The sequence below is a fragment of the Lupinus angustifolius genome, chromosome LG20, assembly GCF_001865875.1.
Source record: "Lupinus angustifolius cultivar Tanjil chromosome LG20, LupAngTanjil_v1.0, whole genome shotgun sequence".
NCBI lineage: Eukaryota > Viridiplantae > Streptophyta > Magnoliopsida > Fabales > Fabaceae > Lupinus > Lupinus angustifolius.
The window spans coordinates 21683417-21690918 of NC_032028.1; the positions used below are offsets into that span (position 1 = coordinate 21683417).

At 36.2% G+C, this 7502-nt stretch overlaps 1 long non-coding RNA gene across 1 annotated transcript in view; it reads left to right on the forward strand.

The window, feature by feature from the left end:
- Positions 1-2486, forward strand: part of LOC109335352 — a 21356-nt gene extending 18870 nt beyond the window's left edge. Inside the window, exons 2-3 of the long non-coding RNA XR_002106199.1 lie at positions 2015-2018; positions 2476-2486. This is a non-coding gene — a long non-coding RNA (uncharacterized LOC109335352). The remainder of the gene's footprint in view (positions 1-2014; positions 2019-2475) is intronic.

Sequence of the window (7502 nt, forward strand, 5' to 3'; positions counted from 1 at the left end):
TGGGAGTTGGACGAGGTGAGTGGAGAGGACTTCTTGCAGAATTCATGAACGGCTGGCGTTCAGGGGGGTATAGGTGGAGTATTTGGCTTTTTTTATTAGTGAGGGTAGGTCGCGGGGTGGGTCGTGTGGTCTTGGCCGTTTGGTTTCCCGAGAGGGGTGATGTGTTTGGGGTTCGGTATGGGTGTGTATATGGTGGGTTTCTTCGAGATTGATGAATTGTTGGGCTTTGGAACAGAGGTCTTCCATAGTGAGGTCGGTGTATTTGGCCAATTCTGTGCGGAAAAGACCTTCCTGAAGTCCCATAACGAGGACATGTACTGCTACTTCGGGGCTTAGGGTGCGCACCTTCATGGCCTCGGTATTAAATCGATCTAGGTATGCCCGGATGGATTCATTGGATCCCTGGCGAATGCCAGACAGTGTATATGATGACCTTGGTTGCTTCTTGCTTGCTGTGAACCTTGTGTTGAAGGCCGAAGCGAGGGTTTCCCAAGTGTTGATGCTACTTGGAGCTAGGCGGGTGAACCATTGGAGGGCCGCCTTTTTAAAAGTGAGGGGGAAAGCCCTGCACATGATGGGGTCGGTTGCCCCATGGAATGACATGGAAGCCTCGAAGGCGTCGAGGTGATCTTGCGGGTCTGCCATCCCATCATATTGGTCCTTGTTTGTGGGGCGGTTGAAATGGGAGGGTAATGGGTAAGCCATGATGACAGGTGTAAAAGGATGTCTAGCACCACAAGAGTGGTGCGGGGTTGGATGGGATGGTGGGCGGGACTCGCTCGCTGACTCTTCATGGTTGCTTTCATGAACAGGGCGTTCCGAGTGGTCTTCAGGGTTTATTTTGGATTGGCGGAGTTCTTGTAGTACGTCGGCCTGTTGCTGGATGAGCCGCTCCTGGCGTTCCAGCATTTGGAGAAGGTGTTGGGTGGTTGGCTGTTGTTCTGGAGTGGTATGGTGGCTTCGGCTGGCTTGATGGGATGATTGTCTTGGTGGTGGAAGAGTACTTGGGGCAGGGTCGACTTGGCTGGTAGATAGAGCTCGGTTTCTGGTGGTCACCATGGTGTGAGTTGGAAGCACAGACGGCGCCACTGTTCTTTACTTAGAACACAAAGGTACAGACAATGGATGATTAGCTGCTGAGGAAGGAGAAGAGGATAGTCGTCAAAGTAGCAAGATGAAGTAGGAGAGCTGGACCCGCCGGTGGAGGTACCTGAAAAGGTTCTCCGACGATCAAGTCAATGTATGAACTAAGTGAATGGGAGTGTGAGAATAATGAAGACAGATAGCAATAGAAAATGAGTAATGTTCGAGAGTGAAGAGATTAAGATACTTCCTGTTGGTAGAGATCCCTATTTATAGAAGGGAGAGTTGACATTGGGTTCTTGGCTGGTGGTGCGACGCGTGGCCGACCAAAGGTGTTGTCGGGAGTTGCTTTTCCCGTGTCAGGCGGTCTGCCAGGACCGTACACTGTGCCATTCTTGTCTTCTAGCCTGTGGTTGGTTTGGTAGTCGTTCTGCAACCTGTCTGTTGTGCTGGCAGGTGGGTTGGTGAGGTACGGAAGGCATGCTGTCTCTTAAGTCAACTCTGGTGGTCCCAACACGCGGGCCCCACCTTGGCGACTAAGAATGGGACTCTTCGGTTCGCCAGGTAGGAACACACACGCTGTTAAACTCGATCCACGGATAACACTTTAACATCGCATGTGTTTATACACGCTGTTAATGAACGTTGTATTATAAGAGTAATCTTTAACAACATGCATTTAAGCTTGTGCTGTTAGTTAACATATCAACAACAACGCATTCCTAACTATGCGCCTGTTGATGATTTTTAAATTTTTTATGAAATTTTTTTGTTAATGTCATATTGACTTTAATGTCATTATTTGCATGTCATTACTGATGTTATTATTTGAATGTCATAAAAATCAAAATTACTTAAATATCCTACATACTTAATTAATTGTTATTAACACTGTGTCATTATTTTAATATCTATATTCTTTAATTGATAGTTATGTTGTGTCGTTTTTCTAAATTGGAGGCTCTTTAACAGCGCTATCTCAAGACTGCGTTGTTATTTAATTGATAGTTGTGTCGTTATTTTAATTTGAAGGCTCTTTAACAGCGCCATCTCAAGATTGTGCTGTTGATGAGTTTCAAAATTAATTGATAGTTAAGTTGTGTCTTTTTTTTTTAATTTGGAGGCTCTTTAACAAAGCTATCCGAAGATTGCGCTGTTATTTAACATATCATCCATAATGCTTGTTGAAGTTGACGCTATTGTAGAGTACTCATCAACAACACTACCATGAAAAAACGTTGTTGGTGAGTACTCATTAACAACGCATTCTTAAATAAGCATTGTTGATGGGTTACAAAGTTTTAAATATCAGAAGTTGAAACACTTCCCTCTACCCTCTCAAAGCTTCTATGATCAAAAACTCTCAAACCCTCTGAACTTTCAAACACTCAGAACTCAGAAACACGTAAATACAACTTCACAAACATCATCAATGGCTTCTCACGGTGATGATGCAACAGTACCTACTAATCCTTTCAAACATCCTCCTCGTGGAATGACTTGCATGAAGAAGGTGATTCGTGCAAGAAGTAAGAATGTGAAGATACTGGTTGAATGAAACACAAAAGGTCAACCATTAAACAAGAAAGGTGGCAACACTTTGGTAAGCTTCATCAGGGTCACAGTTAGACAAAATGTGTCTATCACATTCGACTTTTGGACTGATGTTCGGTTGAATCCCGTGAAGGAGCGTAGTTGGAATGAGATTACAGTACGTTTCCATTTACATTTTTGTATATTTGTGTTTCCATGCAATGTATATGTATTTTCATATAATGTATACGTGTTTTCATGCAATGTATATGTATTTACGTGTTGTATAGTAAAAGTGTACTTTGGTATATATGTATATATATATAGTAAATGCAATGTATATGTATTTACAGTAAGTACTATTTTACAATAAGAATGCATGTATTGTTTTCATGCAAGTAATATATATATGTATATGTATAGTAAATGCAATGTATATGTATTTACAATAAGAATGCATGTACTGTTTTCACATTTTTGATTTACGTGTTGTATTTATGTGTTTTAGTCAACTTTTGATGTTAGTGACGAACCCAAGGATTACATCCTTAAATCGGCTGGAAAGGCTTTACGATAATTCAGAACCGATACCAAAAACCTTGTTAGAGATGCCGATAGCAAACCCAACTTTCACATTCCAATCAGATATGTAAATCATATTTGAGAGGTCGGGTTTGCACTTATTCTAATCCAAATTCGAAATTCAAAACCCGACAAACTTATCGAGGTAAAGTTAATAATATTATCCCCAAACTCATCAAGTTTTAGGTAATCCGAACCCGACGGGAAACCAACTAAAAATGATATGGCTACTGAACAATCTGAACTCAATTGCACAATGTTATTATCCATATGACTATTGAACTCAATGTAAATCAACTATCATGCAAGAAAAAACAACATAATTGATTAACTCAATGTAAACAGACATTGATTAAACAAGGATATCAACATATATAAAGATAGATTGAACTAGTGTAAATTGGGTTTGGGTACATAATTAACTGTACCAAACTCGAATCCGAAAATTAAAATTTGGGTAAAATCTGAACCTGAACTCCATTATAGTGGATTTTCCTATTAAATTTGGGTTGGATTTAAAAGGATACTCATAGACTCGGTTTTCATTACCATCACTAGAAGCGGTAGGGGTTGGTCTTGTAGCTTTAACAACTGAATGTGGCTATTTCAGAATGATATAGACTTCAATTCATTAGCTGTTGATTTTGTATGACAATTACATTTGATTAAGATCTGCTCATGGGTTTGATTTTCTTCTGTAGCAAAATCAAACTGATTTTTTGAATTGGTGTCTGTGCCCAACTTTTTATTTACCAATGTAATAGGAGCTCTTCCAGGTGATAGTGGCTGTCACTGTGAGTACAACTAGTACTGTTTTTAAATAAAATCTGATAGAAATAGTGAATTTTAAGTAAATGTATATGGCGAAAAAGTCTACAGTTATGATTGAACTAACATAAATGAGGTTGTGTAAGATATGCTATCTAAAGTAATATATAAAGGTAAAATATGTTAAAGGACATTCATATAATTAAACATATATAAATTTTATTTCCAACTTTACCCTTTTTAAAAATTGACAAATTAAGTCATCAAGTAAAACATGTTTAAATGACATTTAGATAATTAATAATTCTTTCGTCTTTATTCTCCTTCACTGTTAATAAAGGATTACAATTACATTTTATATACATGTAGTTACAACAAGAAGCAGAGGGATAATATGTTATAAATAAGAATAACATTAGAGTTTGAAAAGTTATTTTTTGTAGCTGAATAAACAAGTAGCAAAGGGATGAAATTATGATAAATAAGAATGACAACGTTATTTTTATAGTAGTTGAATAAATATTACTCCATTGCACCCTGAATTAACTTTGTATTTTTACATAATCACTTTGTTTACTCCACTTTCATATCTTCTTCAAAATGAATCCACATAATCACTTTATTGTTTCTTTGATTTTGCGGTACAAAAAATGGTTTTAGCTAAAAAAGTTCACACTTTTGAAGAAACATTATTAAAACACAACCAGCTTAAGATTACTTACTTAATCTTTCTGTAAGATATTTTTAAAAGAATTTCTAACATGTACAGATTTTACTATCAATACAAAACCGTATGAATGTGGATTGAGTGACATAAGAGTAGTGGTCAACAACGTAACAACACTCTTAGTCAAACTACGAGAACCACCTAGAAAGTAGAAACTGTAGAGAGAAGTAAAACGGTATAGACGATATTTAGACTTATGGAATGGAAGGATTTATAAAGGAATCAGAAAATATATTTGTAAATAAAACATAAAATTTAATTAAAACTTATGTTGACAATTGATAGAAAAAAATATAATTAAATAAATCAACCTCAATATTTTAATTTCGCTGATTTAAATAAATAAGTTAAATTTGTGATACCTTTATTTTTTTTCAAAATAATACGAACAAAGAGTTGGTCCAATGATGTAATGTCCCATTAGATTCCCAAGGTCGATCGAAGTTTTGATTTCTAAGAGCGACACTTGTTAAAAGAGACAATCATGAATCCCAAAATGATTAGTTTTTTACCAAAAAAAAAAGGTGAGAGAGTATCTATAGTAATACTAAAAAGAGTCAAACATGAATTTTATGTGCTTGATGCAAGCCAATTAGTTGTGTTGATGCACCATACCGCTATGACTGATATATTTCGGCTACACTACATTCAACATTATTTTGTTGGAAAATAATATTTTTTCTTCTTTTATGAGTTTAATGACACTCCTAATTAATATTCAACCAATCTACCGTTTCAACTTTTCTTTTGATTGGTTTTGCCTTCAATAAAGTCCAGTTTTAAAATGGTAAAGCACCAAATTGACCTGTATGAAAAATGTGACTTTAATTAGATCAAAATTTGAAAGGTAAAAATTACAGGAGAAGATACTAACATAAAGAACAAAAATGATTATTCCATAACATGTAAGTTAAAATGCATATATATTGTTTATTCCACAACTTATGGTTGAGAACATAGTAACTTAATAACCCAACTCCCTAATCATATAAAACCTAATAATGTATATATTAACAGGAAGCATGTGAGTCCATCAAGTAGCGTGTATATTTAGGCCACAAACAAATTTTAAGATGATGCATCTTTATTAAACTAGCCAAAATATGCAGATAAAACTCTTTAAGGAGCCTATAGTAATAAACATGAGATTCTTTAATAATAAAATATTAGAAATGAACAATATATTTTGAGGCATAAAACAAGGATTTCACTTGCCATATATTTTAGAAAAAGGAACTAGAGAAACAAACATTTCATCCTTACTATTTCCGTTAAGCAATATTCCCAATAAATATTATGTAAATATTGAAGTATGTAAATAACACTATTCATAACATAAATGTTTTCTTGCAACAAAATCCAAAATGAGTTTATGAAGTTGTTCGCTAAATGTAAAATTAGATCAACTATGGAAATTATAGAATGAGGGAGTGTGGTAGATGAAATAATATTAACATCATTTACTGTTGTTACTGTAGCTTGCAACAATTCTAAATGGCACGAAATAGTTGTTACTGGCTGAGTCATGGCCAGGTCGCTATCTTTAAGACGTTTTGTGGCACTGCCAAAAATGTGCAAGCAGACTATCAATCACGCCATCCCCAGGATAAAACAGCATAAATCTCTGTTATCGAATTCTTACTGCATTGTAAGAACCGATCTTGAATACACCCACCATAATATGGCTACTAGTGTCAATTCTCGAAATTCCCACAATATGACTAACCGTGTCAATTCTTGAAATACTCACAATCAAGTTCCAACAATCCCCCACTTGAAATTAAAAAACAATTTCCGGGAATTTTTTTGTGGTCTCAATAAGATTGTGCATAAAGAAAAGTGTCATGTGACATGAACCTTTACATAGTGAGTAAGATCCAGATTTTACTAGAGTGACTCGTAGTCTTGAACTCTATCTCCAGCATTAAACCACACACAACCTTTTCAAAGGTATATTCTGTAAAGCCCGTGCATTAAAGGTCATGTACGTCTATCCCATTATAGTGAATGCTCTAGAAATTTATGCCCCAAAATTTTATAGGAAGCGACCCCCACGTCCACATTCACATAAGTGAGTCTATCAAGAGTACTCTTGTAGCCTATGTACTCCACTCCAATTAGAGTATAGATCTCATTAAGAATTTTAACTCATCCTTAATATGTTGTAGGAATCATGCTTCTCATAATTTTATAGCATGTTCATTCTCATATCATTTCACAACTTGTTATTATCAATTGAACCTATTTCTTGGGATCTCCAGTCAGTTAGGTCAAGTTACCATCATGAGTGATCATTGTAACGCCCCGAAAAATACTTCTCAAAAACATTGCGGAAAAATGAGTAAATTTTTTTTTTGAATAAAGAGATTGTATAAAATTGTTTCCTTTTTAAAAACTTTCTTTTCCGGGACATTACTTTAAGTAACTCGAATGCGGAAAATCAACTTATCGTTATCGAATGATAACTTAACCGGATTCACAATTTCTTGAATAACACAATGCATATAATTAGTTAAGTCATAATGAGTTCATACAAACTACATCATCAAAGGCAGAATCTACATCGCCACTACATGTACAAAATCACCACATACACAGCCCCCATCAAAACCAAAAAGAGGACATCGACTAGCCCCCAAGCTGACTCAGAAGATTCCAGGAATGCTGGACCCCTCACTCGGGTCCTCCTCCTCTTCTGAGTCCGACACGAGGTTGATCACCTCCACCGAACTCTCCACATTTACGAGCTCAAAGACCTCGTCCTCCTCCTCTTCTTCCTCCACTTCGTTATGCCACAACCCAGCGGCAT